Below are 21,928 nucleotides of genomic sequence, written 5' to 3'. Positions count from 1 at the left end.
ATTATTTATTTATTTATTTATGGCTGTGTTGGGTCTTCGTTTCTGTGCGAGGGCTTTCTCCAGTTGCGGCAAGCGGGGGCCACTCTTCATCGCGGTGCGCGGGCCTCTCACTGTCATGGCCTCTCTTTTTGCGGAGCACAGGCTCCAGATGCGCAGGCTCAGTAGCTGTGGCTCACGGGCCCAGTTGCTCCACGGCATGTGGGATCTTCCCAGACCAGGGCTCGAACCCGTGTCCCCTGCATTAGCAGGCAGATTCTCAGCCACTGCGCCACCAGGGAAGCCCTGTTCATTTACTTTTAAACAAAGGAACAAAACATTTCAAAGAGATAGAGATAAGCCTTTCAGTAAATGGTGCTGGAGCAAGTAGGTACCCACACCAAAAACAAAAAACCTTGAACTAATCCTCCAATTTTATACAAATTTTAACTCAAAATGGACCACGGACCATGAAAAATGTAAACCTTCTAGGAAAAAAATAGAAAATATTCAAGACCTAGATTAGGCAAAGAGTTCTTAACTGAAAGCATGATCCATAAAAGGAAAATTTGATTAATTGGACCTCATAAAATTTAAAACTTTTGCTGAGCAATTGACCCTATTAATGAATATGAAAAGACACATTACAGACTGGGAGAAAATATTTGCAAATGACATGTTTGACAAAGGACTTGTATCTAGAATATACAAAGAACTCCTCAAACCCAACATTAAAAAGACAAACAATCCAATTTTTAAAATAGGCAAAAGAAATGTGTAGACATTTTATCAAAGGTAAAGATATACAAGATATGCAGTTGGAAAATAAGCACATGAAAAGATGTTCAACATCATTAGAAAAATGCCAAATAAAACTATAATGAGACATCACTACATACCATTCAGAATGACAGAAATAAAAATAGTAATAACACAAATGATGGTGAGGATGTGGAGAAACTGGATCCATCATACATTCCTGGTGGGAATGTAAAATAATACAGTGTAATATAATTTTTTAAAATGCTGTCTTGACCCAGTTTTGAGGCCCTGGCTAGAGGTTGGTCAGTTCTCCTTCTTGAGCAGCCAATTAAGCCCATACTCCCAAATACTGAGTTTCCTGGGCTCTCATACTCCTAGCCACTATACACCTGCCCTAATCACCCCAAGGCCAGGTACCAGACAACCAAGGACAGATCCTATGCCCCAGGGCTGACTGAAATTACTCAAATTATCCAGTGCTAAACCTGCTTACCTTGCCTGAGCCATTCCTTCCTGCAGAAACCACAATAAATATGCTTGCCCACAATTCCCCCATCCCTCTGCCTCCTAACTGACCCTGCTGCTTCCTTGTGTGGCCCTGTGTGAAGTGCTCTGTTCTCTCCTATTGAACTTTGATTAACCATTTTTTCTCTCTTGACCTGTGTCTGGTCTCACCATATCACACTCAAGGTAATATGATTAAAACATACAGGCACTCTGGAAAATAGTTTGGCAGTTTCTATTAAACTAAAAATGGAATTACCATATGAACAGCAACTACTCTCTTGGGCTTTTAGCATAGAGAAATGAAAACTTGTTTTTATGCAGAAACTTCCACGTGAATGTTCTAGCAGCTTTATTCATAATAGCACCAAAATAGAAATGACCCTGATGTCTTTCAACTGATGAATGTTTAAAGAAACTATGGCACATCCATACCATGGAATGCTATTCAGCAATAAAAAGGATGGAACTATTAATACATGCAACATCTCAGATGAACATAATGGAAATTATGCTGCACTAACCTCAAGAGGATACATACTGCATAATTCTATTTATATTACATTTGTAAAAGAACATAATTACAGAGATTAGTGGCTAACCAGGCCAGGGCTGGCTGGGGAGGGGAGGATGTGACTGTAAAGGGGAGCACAACGGAGACTTGAAGTGATGGTACAGTTAAGTATCTTGAGTACAGTGTTGGTTCCATGAAGGTACACATGTGACAAAGTTGCATACAGCTACACATGCACACGCACGCACGCACACACACACGTGCGTGAGTGCACGTATTAACTGGTGAAATCTGAATAAACTCAATGGTTTGTACCTAATGTCAGTTTTCTGGGTTTGATATTGTTCTGTAGTTTTGCAGGATGTAAATATCAGGGGTGGTAGGGTGAAGGGTGCATGGGACCTCCCTGCACATTTCTTTGCAACTTCATGTGAATCTATAATTATTTCAAAATGAAAAGGTTTTTTTAAGGGGAAGGGGACTCCTGTGAAGGAAAACAAACAAAACAAAACTTCAAAATCTTCAAAGGTCTCAGACATTGGCATCAGCTACAGCTGCACCTGAAATTTATACTTTTTTTTAAGTGTAGGGGAGGATAAGATCAAGAAGGACAGGAGAAAGCACTTTGAGAGGAAATTAGACCTCAGATTCTCTCCCTCCCTCTGCTTAGCCAGGTGTCTGCCCCTCCCTACTCTGAGGGTTTGTTTTCTGTTGCGAGTAAAGCAGAGGGCTTTCTAGATATTTATTCCTACTCAACTCTAAGAATGCTGGCAAGTAAAGGGAGGGTGGGAAATTTCATCTTTGTGCTGGAAAAAGAGTTATCCTGCAGTCCTGGTACAACTTCTCTCTTTGGCCTCCTATATATCCATGTGCACCCTTCTTCCCATACACAGAGCACTCTCCCCAAGGGGGCAACATAGAGGCTGGTGTAGCTCAGAGTAGCCAGCAGGTCCCAATGTGGCTCGTTGTGGTCCAGTAACCTGGGAACTAAAAGACGACTGCCTCCAACACACAGAACATGTAACTGTCAGTAGGAATAGGACAATTGTAGCAAACAAACAAACACAATCTAATTCAGAAAGTGGGAGGATGGTAGACATACAGCAGTCACTGGTTCTTGCCCACTTGGTTTTCTAGGAACACCACAGTCTCCCTTCTCTGGAAGTAGTGTTATTGATCAGCCCACCTAGCAGTCCTTTGTCCACTGGCTTCTAAAGCTTTGCCCCTGCCTTCTGGCAGTTATATTTTCTTTCATGGTCACATTAGACTTGGGAATTAAAACATCTGCTTCCTGCTGGTGCATGTGTGGGAGATTGGGCACTTCTTTTGGGGTTAAAAAATTATAGGATTGTAGGTGGTTTCTTTGACATTTCCCTAAAAAACCTAGTAGGCTTCCAGTCTACTCTCATCCTATTAGTTCCATGTGACAGTATCCATAGCCAAAGGTCTGCCTGGACATAGTTTTTAAATTTTAAGACGTGCAACATCTGCCTTTGTGGTCTGCTCATTACCCAATTTCACAGCTTAATGAATCTGAGGCCATTTTTAAATTAATCAACTTAGTTTGTAAAGCAACACTCTCAATCTACTTTCTGCCAGTAAGCTTTTGGTTTCTGCGTGACAGGGCATCAATCTTATCTCCTGCCAAATATTACCATGATTTTGGAGGAATTCAACCTAGAACTGGTGTGGTGTCTGCTCGTGAAATGTTCAGAAACCAGGCTTCTTTCAGCTCCCTTTCTTATTCTGATATCATGGGCCTCATTCTCGTGGTCCAAGACAGCAGCTCCACGTTCTAGGCAGCAGGAAAGAAGAAGGACTAAGGGGAAGGTTGCAGCAATGGATGGGGCCTTCTTTGGGGACAGGAAGAATAGGTGCCATTTGTTGGAAGAAGCATAAATGGGGATATTTGGTAGTCACAGGTGTGGACAGTGGCAGAGATATTTATCTGCTCAAAAAAATTCATTTTTTTCCTTTCATTGTTGCTGAGAAGCAGCTGCTCAGATGGAACTGAGTAAGTTATTTCCAAGCTTGTGAAAAACTTTCCCAAGTCTTCTTCACATTTGATGGGGATATGTGACTAGTTCTTGCCAATGGAGTGTGAGGAGAAGTGCTGCGAGTGACTTGAGGTTGAGCTAGTTAAGAAGCACTTGTGCTTTCTCCGCATCTCTCCTCTCTTTACCAGTGGATACAGAGGGCTCCAAACCAAGGGCAGGAGTTCTTGACATTTTTTATGATATGAGCCTCTTGGCAGATGCCCTGTTCATAATAATGTTTTTTAAAAGGATAAAATAAGGAGGGGGGGAGGGGATAAAATGGGAGTTTGGGATTGACATATACACACTATTATATATAAAAGATAACTAATAAGAACCTACTGTATAGCACTATTCAGTGCTCTGTAATGACCTATATGGGAATGGAGTCTAGAAGAGAGTGGATATATGTATAACTGAATCACTTTGCTGTACAGCAGAAACTAACACAACATTGTAAATCAACTATACACCAATAAAAAAATTAATTAAAAAAAGCATAAAATAAAATACTGGGTTGGCAAAAAATTTCCTTTGGTCTTTAAGTAAAAATAAAAGACGCATTTTTCATTTTCACCAAGAATTTTATTGAACAATATATTCACCATTTTGTTCCACTACCTTCTGCCAGTTTTCAGGCAACTTCATAATTCCATCTTCCCAAAACTTTTAATCTTTTTAAGCAAAGTACTGTTCCAGGTGCCTTTTACAGTCTTCCAGGGGATTGAAATTTTTTCCATTAAGAGAATTTTGTAAAGACTGAAATCAATGGAAAGCCAAAGGTGCAATGTCTGGTGAACACGGCAGATGAATCAGAACTTCCCAGCCAAGCTGTAACAGTTTCTGCCCAGTCATCAGAGAAACATGCGGTCTTGTGTTATCCTGATGGAAGGTTATGCGTTTTCTGTTGACTAACTCCAGACGCTTTCTGTCGAGTGCTGTTTTCAGTTGGTCTAATTCGGAGCAGTACTTGTTGGAATTTAATCGTTTGGTTTTCCGGAATGAGCTCATAATAGAGGACTCCTTTCCAATCCCACGACATATAAAACATCGCCTTCTTTGAATGAAGACTGGCCTTTGGTGTGGTTGGTGGTGGTTCATTTCACTTGCCCCACGATCTCTGCCGTTCCATATTATTGTACAGTATCCACTTTTCATCAGCCATCACAATTTGTTTCAAAAATGGAAAGTTTTCATTACGTTTAAGTGGAGAATCATATACAGAAATATGGTCAAGAAGGTTTTTTTCACTTAACTTATGTGGAACCCGAACATCAAAGCGATGAACATAACCAAGCTGGTGCAAATGATTTTCAATGCTTGATTTGGATATTTTGAGTATGTCGGCTATCTCCCAGGTGGTAAAACGTTGATTGTTCTCAATTAATGTCTCAATTTGATTGTTATCAACTTCAACTGATTTACCTGACTGTGGAGCATTGTCCAGTGAGAAATCTGCAGCACGAAACTTCGCAAACCACTTTTGACACGTTCGATCAGTCACAGCAACTTCTCCATACAATGCACAAATCCTTTTTTGCATTTCAGTTACAGTTATACCTTTCTTGAAATAATAAGGCATAATATGACAAAAATGTTGCTTTTTTTCTTCCATCTTCAATATTAAAATGGCTGCACAAAAATTCACCAATTTTGAGAAGCTTTTTTTAAATGCATTCTGATATGACAGCTGTCACATACAATCTAACAAAATTGTTTCGAATGAAGTTAAAGACAACTAAGAGCTACCAGAGTCATCTTAAGGAAAAAACCAGATGAACTTTTAGCCAACCCAATACATAGGATTACAAAGGAAACCAGTTATATTGAAATACAGTTACCAAAATATTTTAAGTATTATGACATAATAGTATTTATGCATTTAAGTAGTATGTTAAATGCATGTTCTACTGGTGGGTCTAATATCTATCACATTTTCAAAGTCGTAAAAATGATATTTCTAGATATACCTAACATTTTCTTTTAGGATGATGAAACTGTTTTAGAAATAGAGACAGGTATGGTTGCACAACATTGTGAATGTAGTAAATATTACTGAATTGTGCACTTTAAAATGGTTAATTTTAAGTTATGTAAATTTTACCTCAATTAAAAAAAGAAAAAATGAAATTGGAGGAAAAGATCTCTATTGTACAACTGTGAGAGGATATGAAAATATCAGGCTGAGGTTTGTCATTGGTTATAGTCACATCCTACTGGGGTTTGTTATTTAGACTCAAAATGGCAGGAAAAGCTAAACTTGACCCATCTGGGTTTGCTGCACCCCTCCCTGACTTCTATCCACAGATCTCTTGGGGGTACATGGACCCCAGAATAAGAACCCCTGTCCTAGGGATGACAGAGCCTTAAGAGGAAAGGGTTTAGGCCCCTGAGTCACTACTAGGAAGAAAAATCACCTGCTGAATGGTTACATGAGCAAGAAATTTTGTATCTGTTTATTAGAGAAGCTAGTATTATGCTGAGCCAATACACTCCTATTTCTGCTTAAATTACTTCAAGTCAGGTTTCCAACACCCCATATCCCATAATAAGCAGCAAAGTAACAAAATGTTTTTTGTCCAGGGCAGTATCAATGATCAATCTGCCTGTAGGCCTTAAATCAAACAACCCTAAAGGCTGCCCTACATTTGGACTTTCAGTGAGGGGAGTCAGTAAATATCCTTATTCAGTAAGCATGTTTGAGAATGTTTCGGTTTGTTTATTTTATTTTATTTTGTTATTTAAGGCCAAAGCCTTGTAAACAATTCAAATTTTTGAGGAGTGTGGCTGGAGTCGGGCCAGGGATGAGACCTCCACTTTCTTATTCATGCCTTTCTGTAATTTAGTCTTTTTTTTTAAACCATGACCACAAATTATTTTTTATCACAATGAATAAGGTGGTTTAATCTTAGGGAAAAAAACTATATATGGGCAAACTTCAGAGATATTGTGGGTTCAGTTCCAAACCACTGCACTAAAGCAAATATCATGTTAAAGTGAGTCACACAAATTTTTTGGTTTCCCAGTGCATATAAAAGTTATGTTTGGGCTTCCCTGGTGGCGCAGTGGTTGAGAATCTGCCTGCTAATGCAGGAGACACGGGTTCGAGCCCTGGTCTGGGAAGATCCCACATGCCGTGAAGCGACTAGGCCCGTGAGCCACAATTGCTGAGCCTGCGCGTCTGGAGCCTGTGCTCCGCAACGGGAGAGGCCGCGACAGTGAGAGGCCCGCGCACCGCGATGAAGAGTGGCCCCCGCTCGCCACAGCTGGAGAAAGCCCTCGCACAGAAACGAAGACCCAACACAGTCATAAATAAATTAATTAATTAATTAAAAAAAAAAAAAAGTTATGTTTACACTGTAGTGTATTTAGTGTGCAATAGCATTATGTCTAAAAAAATGTACATACCTTAATTAAGAAATACCTTACTGCTAGGACTTCCTTGGTGGTCCAGCGGTTAAGACTTCACCTTCCAATGCAGAGGGTGCGGGTTCAATCCCTGGTCGGGGAGCTAAGATCCCACATGCCTCGCGACCAAAAAACCAAAACATAAAACAGAAGCAATATTGTAACAAATTCAATAAAGACTTTAAAAAAAAAAAGAAATACCTTACTGCTAAAAATTGCTAACCATCTAAGCCTTCAGCAAGTCATAATCTTCTTTTTTTAAAAAAAATAATTAATTTATTTTTTATTTTTGGCTGCGTTGGGTCTTCGTTGTGGTGCGTGGGCTTCTCATTGCAGTGGCTTCTCTTGTTGCGGAGCACGGGCTCTAGGCGCACGGGCTTCAGTAGTTGTGGCTTGCGGGCTCTAGAGCGCAGGCTCAGTAGTTGTGGTGCATGGGCTTAGTTGCTCTGAGGCATGTGGGATCTTCCCGGACCAGGGCTGGAACCCATGTCCCCTGCATTGACAGGTGGATTCTCAACCACTGCGCCACCAGGGAAGCCCAAGTCATAATCTTCTTGCTGGTGGAGGGTCTTGTCTTGATGTTTATGGCTGCTGACTTATCAGGGTGGTGATTGCTGAAGGCTAGGATGGCTGTGGCAATTTCTTAAAATAAGACAATAATGAAGTTTGCCATATTGATTGACTTCCTTTCATGAACCATTTCTCTGTAGCATGCAATGCCATTTGATAGTGTTTTACCCAAAGAAGAGCTTCTCTCAAAATTGTAGTCAATCCTCTCAAATACTGTTGCTGCCTTATCAACTAAGTTTATGTAATATTCTAAATCCTTTGTTGTCATTTCAAGAATCTTCACCAGGTGTAGATTCCATTTTAAGAAACCAGTTTCTTTGCTCATCCATAAGAAGCAACTCCTCATCCATTAAGTTTTATAATGAGATTGCAGCAATTCAGTCACATCTTCAGGCTCTACTTCTAATTCATGTTCTCTTGCTATTTCCATAACATCTGCAGTTACTTCCTCCACTAAAGTCTTGAACCCCCTTAAAGTCTTCCATGAGTGTTGGAATCAACTTTGTTCAAACTCCCACTAATATTGATATGTTGACCTCTTCTCATGAGTCATGAATGGCATCTAGAATGGTGAAACTTTTCCAGAAGGTTTTTGATTGACTTTGCCTTGATCAGATGAATCACTATCTATGGCAGTTATAGCTTTACAAAATCTGTTTCTTAAATAATAAGACTAGAAAGTCAAAATTACTTCTTGATCCATGGGCTTCAGAATAGATGTTGTGTTAGCAGGCATGAAAACATTAATGTTGTATATCTCCATCAGAGCTCTTGGGTGACCAGGTGCTCATTGTCAATGAGCAGTAGTATTCGGAAAGGAATCTTTTTTTCTGAGCAGTAGGTCTCAACAGTAGTTTTTTTTGGTAAACTGTGATTCAAACAGATGTGCTGTCATCCAGTCTTTGTTGTTCCATTTATATAGCACAGGCAGAGTAGATTAAGCATAATTCTTAAGGGCCCTAGGATTTTTGGAATGGTAAATGAGCATTGACTTCAAGTCACCAGCTACATTAACCCCTAATGAGAGAGTCTGCCTGTCTTTTGAAGCTTTGAAGCCAGGCATTGACTTCTCCTCTCTAACTATGAATGTCCTAGATGGCATCTTCTTCCAATATAATGCTGTCTTGTCTACATCGAAAATCTGTTTAGTGTAGCCACCTTCATTCATTATTTTAGCTAAATCTTCTGGACAACTTGCTGCAGCTCCTACATCAGCACTTGTTGCTTCACCTTGTACTTTTATGTTATGGAGACGGCTTCTTTCCTTAAACCTTGTAAACCAACCTCTGCTAGCTTCAAACTTTTCTTCTGCAGCTTCCTCACCTCTTTCAGTCTTCATAGAATTGAAGAGAGTTAGGACCTTGCTCTGGATTAGGCTTTGGCTTAAGGGAATGTTGTGGCTGGTTTGATCTTCTATCCAGACCATTAAAATGTTCTTCATATCAGCAATAGGGCTGTTTCACTTTCTGGTCATTCATCAGTTCACTGAGTAGCACATTTAATTTCCTTTAAGAACTTTTCCTTTGCATTCACAGCTTGGCTAACTGTTTGGCATAAGAGGTCTAGCCTTCAGCCTATCTCAGCTTTTGACATGCCTTCCTCACTAAGCTTAATCATCCGTAGCTTTTGATTTAAAGTGAGAGATGTGTGACTTCCTTTCATTTGAACACTTAGAGGCCATTGTAGGGTTATTAACTGGCCTAATTTCAATATTGTTGTGTCTCAGGGATTAGGGAGGACTGAAGAGAGGTATAAAGACAGAGGAAAGGCTGGTCAGTGGAGCAGTGAAAACACACACAACACTCATTAAATTTGTTGTCTTACGTGGGCCCAGTTCGTGGTGCTTCAAAACAATTACAAGAGTAACATCAAAGATCACTGATCACATATCACCATAACAAATATAGTAACAATGAAAAAGTTTGAAATATTGTGAGAATTATCAAGCATGACATAGAGACATGAAGTGAGCAAATGCTGATGGAAACTGATGCCAATAGACTTGCTTAATGCAGGGTTCCCACAAACCTTCAATTTGTAAAAAATGCGCTATCTGTGAAGCACAATAAAGTGAAGTAGGTATGCATTTGCAGCTGGAGCTGTTAGAATCTAAGCCTGTAGATGCTAGTGGCCATCTTTCCTGCCTGGTTGCACAGCCCTTGTGAAGCCAGTGGGGAGGAAAGCTGAGTGGAGGGTGGAAGAGTGAGATTGGATTGATTCTTGTTGATATTTTAAGATGCCTGAACTTTTCAGTTATGTGATGCCTGAATACATAAATGACCTCTTTCTGCGTCAAGCCTATTTGAGTTTGGGTTTTATAACTTACACAGGGAGGTCTTGCCTAATATGAGGGGCACTTTGATCTGGATCTGGAAAGGCATTTGGTGGGGTTCTCTTCAGATATTCAGAAAGAACAGGATGTGCACAGGCAGGGCCACCATTGGTTCCTTCTCTGTGGTAGCTAGTCTACTGAGATGGCCCCAAATAAGTCTCTCCTTCCCTTTATGTGCGTGCAGCTCCTGCACTGCTTATGTCCTCTTCTCTTAAATCTGGACTGGGCTTGTGACTGTTTTGACCAATAGAGTACAGAGAAAGTGACATTCTTCAAAGGGTCTTGCACTTCCTCTCTCTTGGAGCCCTGGGTTGCCATGAAAGATGTTCAGGATAACCTGCTGGAGAGAAGCCACAAAGAAAAGTGGGAGGATAAAACACTACACAGGGAGGGCTTGTTGGGGACATGGAGGTGCCAGAATCTAACCCCAGCCACCATCTCAGTAGAGGCATGAGAGACCCCAAGTGAGACCTGGAGCACTAGAGTAATGAGATGTAATAAACTTGTGGTTCTATGCAAGTTTTTTTGTTATGCAACTGGACTTCCCTGCCCCCATACACATGGTACCAATCACGAAAAGTAGCTCCTTCTGGGCGGATGAATTACAAAAATTCACCCCTCTCTCCAGGCTGGAGCACAGGTTGCCAGGGCACAGCATTCACATGGGGGGCAGAGAGTGCCACTGGCTCCTCCCTCAGTCTGGTGACACTTTGTAGAGCACAGGGGCTGCACAACCCCAGTATTCGGAAGCCTGGGGCTGTGGAGGGATGCCCAAAGGCAGCCAGTCAGTCTGCACTTGTTCTTAGCAACCCCCTACCCTTCCTGGGCTTTCATGTTGTCCTGCTGTTGTCTAGTGTCCTCTGACACTAGAGGACTGGACCGTTGATGCTGAAAACTCAGCCTTCGTGCACTGGTGCTGAATTGAATCTTGGAGTTTTGGGTGAAGAGGAAAAGAATAGCTTTATTGGTTTGCCAGGCAAAGGGGGGGACACAGCAGGGTTGTGCCCCTGAAAAACTGTGTGTCCCAACCTAGAAGGATTTGGTGAGGAGTTTTATAGCAATGGTTCAAGGGCAGGGTTGCTGATAAGATTAGGGTGTGTGCAGGGCATTCACTCCTTTAATCTGGTCTCCGGTAATCTCTTGATGAGCTTCTCTGGTTCCTTTAATCTGGCCTCAAGTGGTCTTCTCTGGAATGAAGAATGCTGACATCTTCTATTTGTTGGGGGTTTTAGTCCTGTAAAGAGCTCAAAGATACTATTACGTGTATCCCTTGAGGTAGTACCAGGACCCTGCCCCAAGGCTGCACTATTATTTCTTGGCTGCTCCTCCCTTGTCTCTGCAACCCCTCCCTTCCCTGATTAGCAACTGTTTGAAAAGCTTCTGTGCCCAGGAGTCCTATGGTGTCAATCTTTTCCTTGCCCTTCTAGCTCTCCTCTGCCCCAACAGCAGCCAACCATTTCCCATATCCTCTAGCCCAGTATAGCAAGAGAGGGTGTCTCATTTTGTTGCTATTGTTAGTTCCTGGAACCTGTTTCACTCTCATTTCTTCAGAGTTGGTTTTCCAGGAAAGAGCGGGGAGCCCATCCTAGTTTGCCATGTAGGTGAGTGGACAGCTATTCTTTTTTCCTCAGGCCATGCCTGTCCTCATGTACCTCTAATGGGTTTTAACAGTCTGTTGGGTGTATCTCTTGTCCCTAGGCTGTGAGCTTACTCAGGGCAGGCCGGGGCCTGATTCATCTCTTTGCCTTGGTCCCAGCACAGGACCTTGACCACCAGTCAACTAATGTGCACTGATGCAAGCATCATCAATCCTTTCTCTGCTCATTTTCAATCTCCACCTGAATAGAACATCTTGCTCTTTGAACACAGCTGCGGACAGTTACTCTGGGCTAGGATCCCACCAGAATTGTCCCTGAATTTACTGGGCTGAATGACCATTAATGGACCGAAACGTGCCACTAATTAGTTTTTTCTTCATATCTGAGGCAGGATGAATCAAGCCACTGTTCACGACTGAATGTCTTGTCTTTAGGCAGCTCAGGATACTGGCTAAGGGTCAAAAGTCTGAGAGCTTGTCCCTGTTTCCATGTAATTGATAGGCGAAACGAAAGGGAGGAAGAGCAAGGAAACGGAGGGAAGAGAGGAACAAAAATGAACAGCCTGAGACAAAAAAAGAGAGAAAGAAAGAAAAAAAAGAGCTAGTTGAAAAGCGTAGGAGCGTTAAGAAGAAGAGAAAGTAGAAGCGACAAGGCAGGAAACGAGCGAGGAGAGCGGGAAGAGGAGAGGGAGGTCTGACCCCGGTGCGCGCCCGGCCGGCTCACTGCTCCCCATCGCGGGGGTGGGGGAAGAGAGGGACGAGCGGAGAGCGACCTCCCCGGATGCTGAATGGTCGCGCCCGGCGGCGGCGGCCAATGGGCGGCCGGGATGTTGGAGCGGCAGCGCCGGTCGCGGCGCTCGCAGGCTTGAGGTGGGGGTGGGGGGGGCGAAGGGGGAGGGGGTGGGACGGCGGCCGCCGCCATGATGCTTGTTTGCTTTCAATGAAAACGAGGGGGGCGCAGAGGAGGAGGAGGCGGCGGCGTCGGTGGCGGCGGCGTCGGCTGCGCGAAGGCGAAGGCAGCAGTGGGTGCAGCGAGGAGGGCGAGGCCGGAGGCCGAGAGGCCGGGAGGCCGTAGTGGCGGCCCATCGAGGCGGCTGAAGCGGGCGGCTGACGCGGTGGATCTCGGAGGGAGAACAAAGAGCGGCGGCTGAGGCGGCAGAGGAGCGGCGACGGCGGCGCTGCAGCAGCGGGCGGGACTGGTATGGTGGTTCCACAGGTCAGACCCCGCTGCACTCACAGGGAGGAGGCGGCGGCAGCGGCGGAGGAAGGCGGCGCACCCCAAGAGGTGAGCGAGACCAGCCCGAGGCCCGGCTGGGCGCTGCTCCCCACACTGGCTGCCCACGGGCCCCTCTCGGTCGTGTCCCCGGGACCGTAGCGGGGGGGACTCGAGCAAGAGCACCTTGAGTTTTGCGTGCAGCGGGCCCGAAGATTGGAGGAGATGGTGGCTGTTGGGGGTCCCTAGACGCGCGGCTGTCGCCATCCAGTTGGTCCCCGGACCGCGCCCCCGCGCCGAGTCCGGGGCTGGGGGGTGTTGATTGACGGCGGGGGCGGGGGCGCGCAGGGGGCGCCAGGGTTGGGGGATGCCCTGGCTGTCGACCCTGGCTCTGGTCACCCGGAGGAGGGGAGTTGGTGTCCGGGACTCTTGGCTGGGATGGGTGGCAACTTTGGAGAAGTGGCGGTGTGGGATTGCGCGGAGTGGAGTGTGGAACTTCGGAGTTACCGCAAAGCGGGAAACCAACTGTTTACCCCCTTCCCCAAATGTATTTGTTTCAGTTTAACGCAAATTTTTGGGGGGGTGGGGGGATGGGAATGACATGGCTAAAGCAGCCCTTAGCACCAGATGAAGAGATTTATGATAATGCTGAGGACTCAGAGATAGTTCTAATTACGTGAAGTTTTGTGTAATAATCTGAATCGTATCTCTTTTCTTTTTTTCTAAACACCAATCATTATTTTCTTTGGAAAATTTTTTTTTGACTCTTTTTCTCCTACAGCTTCTCCTAAGAGCCTGCTAATGAACACCTGTAACCTCTTCTTGAACTGTTACTGCAAATGACAGCATTGTGAATGGTCATCTTGCTTGTCCTTTTTGGATTTGTTATTGTGTTAAGCTGACGTTTAAATAATCTCCTTGAACATGAGTTCCCATACTTAGCTGTTTTCCAGGTGGATTGCCCCATTAGTGGTAGTGCGGAATCTTGCCTCTTTGTCTCTGGGGATTTTAATTTTGGAGAGGAAGAGAGTGAATATGAACAAGTGAAAAATAAAATGGCATATAATAGCACTTTGTGTTTTTCACAGTGCACTAGAATTTATCATCCCAAAACAGTTTTGTAGGCTTTAGGAGCTATGTCCATTGATCAAAAGGTTTTGAAGACTTGTTTTGTAATTGCTATCAGAGCAATTATCGCAGTCTTTAGAATGTGATGACTTTTAGAATAAAAATTGCTTAATATTTTTAGACCAGTCATCTAGTCCAGTCAACTTCCTTTAAACAAAATATTTGAATAGCTGCTGTTGAGGAAACAGGCCTAGAAAGGTTAAAGTGACTTGCCCAAGATACTACAGTTAAGAGGGAAAGGACCAGGTTTTGTGTAAATGTGAGAGCACATGAGAGTGAGGTACTTGATGGAGATTAGTTTTTTTGGGAGGGCGGAGTGCGTTTTAATGGCTGGAAGTTATTTGAGGTAGTTGAGTCTGGTCAGTTCTCAGTAGGTGAATAAGATACTTAATGAAATGGTCAAAAAACGAGGATGTGACAAAAGACAAAGTTTCCTGTGAGACTCAGAAGATTTTGCATAGTTTCAGAAGTGTCTTGATCAATGGTAACATAGATGAGGAAGCTCTTTTGAATGCCTGTTTGATTTGTAGGTATTTTCAGGTTTCTTAAACCTTGGTGGCAAAGTAAAACTTTTCAGACTCTTGAACAGATATGAGTTGATTACAGAACTTGGTCCTGGCTACAAATAAAGGCATTTGCTTCTGTACTTATGGTTTATAAATAATGCATTTTGGTTAATGCGTAGGCATTCCACCATGTTCATATTAGCCTTTTTTATATTTAAAGCATAAACCTTTTTCATCTCATAGTGCAACATAAAGGGATAATATATGTAAGGCATACTGGAATAAATGGTCATGGTTGCTCACAGCTGTAGCCTTTGGGCCATGAGAGGTGAGGGCCCTCTTCAGCACACTTGTAACTTTCCCATATGGAAGGTATACTGGTTGGGAAGCTGCTTTTAAAGTGTTTATTTGCATGTAAGATGGGGACTCATTTAGACTGCCTTAATCTTACCCTTCTCTGGGCTTTACCTCTCCCTCATCCATTTTTATTTTCTTGATAAGTTATGTGCAAGGAATAGTATATGCTGGACATAGTGTTGGACCCTGGGAATTAAAAAATGAATAACACTCATTTGCTGTTTTCTTGTTGCTGTCGTCTTAGTAGGTGTACAGAGTGCTGTGGGGAGAACAGGAGAGAATGATGAAATTTGTAGAATGTGTGGGAGCAGTTTACAGAAAATAGCACGGAATAGGTGTTTGTCAAACTGGAGAGATGGGGTCATTTCAGACAAAAGGAACTGTGGGTGCACTGAGGTGCCAAGTGTTGGGGTAAGGCCAATATCGATGTGTTACTGAAACAGGGAGAGTGACTGGAGGCGAGCCTGCAAAGGTGTGTCCATCCTAGATTTTGAAGAACCATACTTACTAAGCTAAAAGTGAGGTTTATATCTTTATCCTATAGCAAAAGAGAGAGCCAAAATATTTTTCATAGGGGAACAAGGTGATTTAGAGATCATTTGGGCATCAGTGCGGAGAATTAAGTGGATCCATACATATAAAAAAGTCACATTTGAGATACTATGGAGTTAGTGACTCTGAATCTATTTTAAACTTGGATATATAGGGTCTTTTGTGTCTGATCCATTTTATAGTGGGCTTGAGGGCTCGGTTCAATTGCTCTATAATACAGGGTAATTTAAAATCAAAATGTTTTGGAAAAAAGTTAAGAGCAATAAAAGAAAAGAAACCCATATAATGGTACATGTGAAAGTTCAGGCATTCAGAACTTGTCTTCTGAGTTAGGCTTAGGCAGACTGTAGAGCTTAAGCTGGAAAAATCAACTCTCTGCTCACCAGAAGTGAGAGCCACCAAGCTTAACGGTTATGGCTATCCTGATGGTCTGTGAGGATATGGACTGTAAACATTTTGTGAAATTGGGGAGAGGGCAGAGTTTTCTCTCCTGTGTATTATTGGAATTGAAATATTGAAAATTTCTTAAAACCTAAGAACTCCTCATACAGCTGTTAATTTATATAGTCAGTTCTGCTGTAAAGCAACATATAGGTTCCTAAAAATCACTATGATATGGAAAATTGTGCAGTAAAAACTACAGGCCTTTTGGGAAAAGTGGAACTAAGGCACAACACTCAAAATTTTGTCAGTGACTTATTTTAATAAAAAGGAACCTGGTAAAAATGGTAGCATAGTTTTACACATGTTAAATGGTTATGGTATACATAAATACTACAATAAATGTGTCACTTTACCTTGAAAAAGACCTGGTTTGCTTGTGTTAATGGGCATCAGAAAGGTTGCTGCTTGTGAGTTACTGTACAGTGGTAGAAGGAGGGTTACCTGAAATCAAATGGAATGGTATAATAACACCAGAGGTGGGTGGGTGTGGCTCAGCTCATGTGCACACACACAGAGTGAACTGATGTAGCTGGTAGGTGTTTTAAGGTGTGTGTATTTTGTGTATTTCTATGCAGCTCAGTTCAGCTGGGGGCAGGTTTCTACCTTCATCTAGTTTTTTTCACAGACAAAATCACACATAAGCAAATGGGAATTTTGTGTTAAGCTCAAATTTTCTAATATATCAGTTACGTTGGAACAGATTATTTTCAGAATAAGTGATACAGCAGAACTGATTATACTTGAACACAGCATTTTAAAATAGGGCTAAAACTCAGTTCCAAAAATACTGGAAACACCCATGTGTCAGGCACCATTATAGACTTGCTCCTCTAATAGGGCTTATGCTCTTTTATTCTAAATGGGTTTATAATGGTATGGAGAGAAAAACAAATGAACCAATAAAGTGCTCATCAGGTTATATAGTAATGAGGAATACACAAAGCATTTGGGGCATGCTAAAGAAGGAGCAACTAATTCTGCTTGGGAAACTTGAGGGAGTCATCTCAGAGGTCTTTGAGCTTAGCTTTGAAGGTTGAATAGAGGTTTGTTAGACTGAGTAGGACCTTTTAGTGAGAAGAAAGAACATGTGCAAAGTCAAGTTACATACAACTTGGGCTGTGAATCATAGGATGCAAAGATGAAAGGGACAGGAGGAGTGGCCAGAAACAGTCTGTGAATAGTCATAGGCTTTTTCTTAAAGTGTTGAGACTTTCGTTTGTATATAATAGGGATGCATTGAGAGTTTAGGTGGATGGGGTGGGGAAATTGTGTGTGTGACATACTTTTTCAGGAGACATAGTAAAAATGTGAAGGCTGGATGAAGGGGGCGGGGTCAAGAAACTGGGGTCAGAGAGTTCATTTAAGCCCTTGTGAGAGAAATATTCTGGAGTTGTTAAAGGCTTCTTGATGATTTATAAGGTCAGCATTTCATGAATAATTTTCTTTCTTAGTTTTTAGGGGAAAAAAAGACTAGTGGGTCAAAACTGATTGCTACTATGTTAGAACTTCCCAAAATGATTGTATACATGAATTAGCAGCTAGAATAAATGTTGAATGCCTCAAAAAGCCAAAATTCCAACTAGATAGGGGTAGCTAGAATACTGTGATTGTAAGAGTGGGAGGAGCAAATAGATTATGGAAACTGTCAAAAGATAAGAAAGAAATGAAAAGATTTCTGTTGGCAGCCATCATTGCTGGAGGTGTAAACTAGACGGTTGCTTGTCTCATAGTAAGAGAACAGATTTAATATCAATGGCTCCCTCTCCTCTCCTTTTTGATCTCGGTGACGTTTCATCACACAAATCATGGTTTGACTTAATGTTAGTGGGCCCTCAGCTTTGCTGGCTAGATCATAAATCGTAATTGTCCTAATATGTTCTTTTGTTCTATACTTTATATTTGACTTAAAATATAGAAATTAAAAATTTTAAGCTAAGAAGTATTTGTGTTTTAAGTTGAAATTTGTGGGTGTATCTTTATAGTTATATTTTGAGTTAATTTATTGAGTTGAATGAAATTGCTAGTATTTGACCATTTTTTACCTTCAAAATTGGTAGTTTCCTGTGGTGTTGCAGTACACTCAGGCGTCTCTCTGACTGTATTTTATATTCACTTGTGTTATTAGGCACAGGCACATGATTAGAATTGCATTTTAACAGCAGTCTAGTAAACTCTTATGGGCTGTTGGTTATTGGCTGGGCACTGCGGATGCAGATTGGTATGCCGGTCTTCTTTTAGAGCTTAGACTAACTACTACATCTGCTGTTTGACTCTGTTTTGGAGGAATATTTTATCATAATTTTAAAATCTTTTTTCGCAGAGGTCTTACTGATTGGAAATTTTAGTTAAACCAATATGGACTTAAATTTATTCTTATTCTACTTGAGAAAAGGATTTAAGGAATTGAGATTTTGGGAGGCAGGAGGAGGTGGCTACAGAAACCTTAAGTTCTTAGAAATAGTACACGATTATTTGCCTTTTTCATTCTCTTCCTCTTATGCGTATACAGTGGAGTTTTCCAGAGACTGACAAAATGATGTGTAATATCTGATGAATTGAATTCAGAGCAGATAGGTGAATCCAGCTGTCTTCTAGCATGTCAGACCTTAAAGATTTGCAAAAATGTAAGACAGTGTCATTCTTCTCACAAAATTTTACTTTGTTTTTGAAAGTAGTTACTTTTCATAAAAATGTTAACATGTGATAGGTTTATTATATTTAATGAGTTAATACATATTTTAAAATTCCTTATTTCTAATTTCTAGTATGGTAAATATTGATAGATATAACCCACACAATTGAAAGGTCTTTGAGGTACTTGAGTATAAGGGTCCTGAGATGATAGCATTTGAGGTCTGCTGTGTTAAGTATTAGGCAGAGTTTGGGAGTAGAGAATACAGGTGAAGAGTAGTTTGGAAAGATGATACATCTGAGAGGGAAACTCAGGGGCTCATGGTTTTAGCAACATAATATTTGGAGAATGAACACAAGATCTTGGTTTCATCAGTGACAGAATTCTAGACTTGTGTGAGGCATTGGTGTTAGAGAGTACAGCTTTGCAGCTAGATTGTCCCAGGTTCAAATCCTAGCTCTACTACTTACTAAGTGTGTGCAACCTTGGGCAAGTTATTTAAACTCAGAGTCTCAGTTTCCTCATCCAAAATAAAATGAGGATAGTGTCTACTTCATGGATCGCTATGAGAATTAAATCGAGGTAATCACCGGTAAATTATTGCATAGTGCTTGAAAGCATAGACTTTTGGATCAGACTTGGGTTAAAATCACAGTTGTGCCAGTAGGATCTCTGTGATCTCAGGTAAATGACTCATTTTCTGGACCGTTCTTTCTTTATGTATGGAGAATGATACAATAGTATTTACTCATAGGAGTCCTGAGGGTTAAATGAGATAATGTATGTGAAGGGCCTGCCAGTTGGTGAGTGCTCAAAACATGTTAGCTGTTATGTGCCTAGTGCAGAGTGTGGCAGATAGGCACTCCAACACAGTTTTGCCATTACCCCCACCTGTTTGAGGTTTGCTCTTATTTTGCCATAGCGTGTCACTAAGATTATGTTTATACAGTTTTACCTTTAAGTTTGTCCCTTTGCTTCATATCCCAGCCTATCCTAGAACGAATATTCTCAGCCTTTGGTCACTTAGGTCCTTTCTGTCTGGTTTCTCTAGATTTTGCCTTCAAGATTAGAGGCCTATGTTAGTTTTTCTTACTCCTGGTAACATGGGCACTGTTCTGTTAGCATACTTGTCTCTTACAAAATGTTTGCTTTTTTTACTGTCCCACCTTATCCCCTTGAATTCTTATAAGTATTCACCAAACACTATTTGCCAGGCTCTGAAAATATAAAAATATTTAAAATGTAAGTGCAAAGAGCCTATATTAGAGTAGGTGAATGAGACATGTCAAAAAAAATTAAGGTGGGATTAAAGAATATAACATTAGAAATATCTTCAAGGTTCAGAATAGCTCAAAGCAGGGAATGATAAACTCCTGTGTTTGTGAGGGGTAGGGAAGAAGTCCTAAATTAGAGTGATGTTTGTAAAAAGGGTTGTAGTGTGATTACATCATCGTAAGATTTTTGTTTGCACTCCCCAGTAGATTAAGATCCAAGATCATGTACGTATTTCCTATTTATTCTTTATTCCCAGAACCTGGCAGAGTGCTTGGCACATAGAGGCAGAAGGTGCTTAGTAAATATTTGTTGAATGAATGATTCTGTAAAGAAAGCTCCCTTAAGGGAGCATGGTTCGGATGTATTGAATTGCTTTTTTTGGATTTTTCTTTGAAAACCTGATCTTGATTCATGAAGGAAAGAATGTTTAGACCAGTTTATTAGTACAACGTGCTAGGTCTTACACAAGACACTGGGAGATACAAACTGGGGTGATAGATGCTGTAGTAAGTGTATGGTGTGCAGAGGAAAGAGTAGTGAACTTGTGCCTTTGTTGGGAAGGGCTTACAGGGACTCTGACATCTAACCTGAGTTGCCGTGAAGGGGGTGAGTAGGAATTGAGGGTGAAGGTTCCCTTTGGTGAAGGGATTAGCATGTGTTATTGAAAGACTATGTCTTAGAAGTAGGTTTGCTTTGATTAATTTAGGATTTTATAGGGTGACTTGTGTGTCAGTGGCTGAAGATGAGTGAGAAAATAGTTGCCTAAATCCAGATTGTAAAGGACTTTGAAGTTAGGGCTTTAGCTAGGTAGGCAGAAAAGGCCATCTTAGATTTTTAAGCAGGAGAGTGACATAAGCAGGCATCTATCAGGAAGGTATAGAGAAGGTTGTTTAAAAGTTGTAGCTGAGAAATGAGGGTGTAAATTAACTTCAGTAGCTGTGAAAATGGAGAAGACAGGTTTAGAAGTCCTGAAGAGGTAAAAATCAGTGGGATTTAGTGAAAAATTGGGTAAGACGTAGTAAAAATTTGGATAGGAAGAAGTAAATTGGCACCAAGGCTAGTGGCACTACCTTTTCATATATTCCATAACTTGTAGCTCTGTGAGGCTCCCGATCATCAAATAAAAGGATTTTTCTGCACATGAGTTTATTTCTTCCTTCTCCCCTCCCTTCCTTTCCTCTGCGCCTTTCCTTTTTTTCTCCTTTGTGTATGTGAAAGAAGTAAAGCACCAAGAATGGAGGAGAATGTGTAACAAGCGAGGAAAGGAAAAGAGGAATTTAGCATTTTATCTTGTCAGTTAAGATTGGCTATAACTGAGCCTCATTTCCCTTGGAAAAAAATCTGGCCAATACAATTTAAATAAATTATTTAACTTCAGAGTGCCTTTTAACAAGAAACGCGTTTTTGTTCATTGCCAAAATAACATGATCTCATAATAATTCATTAATATTTCAAAATATGAACTAGGTATTAAATGTTTCTCCAACAGTCCACAGAATGTCCTTTGTTGCAGATTTGTGGATCCTATATAGGGACCATTCATTGCATCTCATTCTATATATCCCTTAATTCTCTTTAAGTCTAGAATAGTCCTGACACCAGCTTGTTAAAGGTAGCAGACCAGTTACCCTGCAGAAAGTCCTGCATTCCAGTTGCTTCTTTGGTGTCATCTGGCTAGTTCCTCTAGTTCTTAATCAAGGTAAACATTGTTGGTGTGTGTTTCATATTCTGTCAGATCCGAAGACCCACAGTATCTGGTTCTACCCCCATTAGTGTTGGGAAGATTGATGAAGGGGGTAACAGTTTATTCCTCTCTTGAACATTTTCTACCTTATAATCAAAAAACAATCTGGGTGGTGGTGTAACCTTAGCATTATGCCAGTGCCAATGATTCATCTAATGGTTTTAACCCAGTTTATAAATCTTTGTTTTAAAAAGGCTCATTAGGAATTATGAAATGATGTTGTTTTTGTTTTTTATTAATTCTTTCATTCTTCATTTATTCTTTTGTAAAATAGGACTTTTTTTCACCTGGGGCTATTTGATGACTCTGAAATACAGTACCCACTGAAAGGATAAAGACTTAAATCTTTCTATTTAGTACCAATTTTCTTAGTTTAAA

The 21,928-nt window shown here is 41.3% G+C and overlaps 1 protein-coding gene across 4 annotated transcripts in view; it reads left to right on the top strand.

Moving 5' to 3' along the window:
- The first annotated feature begins 12,606 nt into the window (after positions 1–12,606).
- Positions 12,607–21,928, top strand: part of CNOT6 (CCR4-NOT transcription complex subunit 6) — a 67,397-nt gene continuing 58,075 nt past the window's right edge. For all 4 annotated transcript variants that reach the window (XM_036847693.1, XM_036847691.1, XM_036847692.1 and 1 more), the window contains exon 1: positions 12,607–12,984. The gene's annotated coding sequence lies outside the window, so the exon portion shown is untranslated. The remainder of the gene's footprint in view (positions 12,985–21,928) is intronic.

Source organism: Balaenoptera musculus, chromosome 3 (assembly GCF_009873245.2).
Source record: "Balaenoptera musculus isolate JJ_BM4_2016_0621 chromosome 3, mBalMus1.pri.v3, whole genome shotgun sequence".
Taxonomy (NCBI): Eukaryota; Metazoa; Chordata; class Mammalia; order Artiodactyla; family Balaenopteridae; genus Balaenoptera; species Balaenoptera musculus.
The sequence above is the reverse complement of the archived record's forward strand: the minus strand, read 5'-3'. Positions and strand labels throughout refer to the sequence as shown.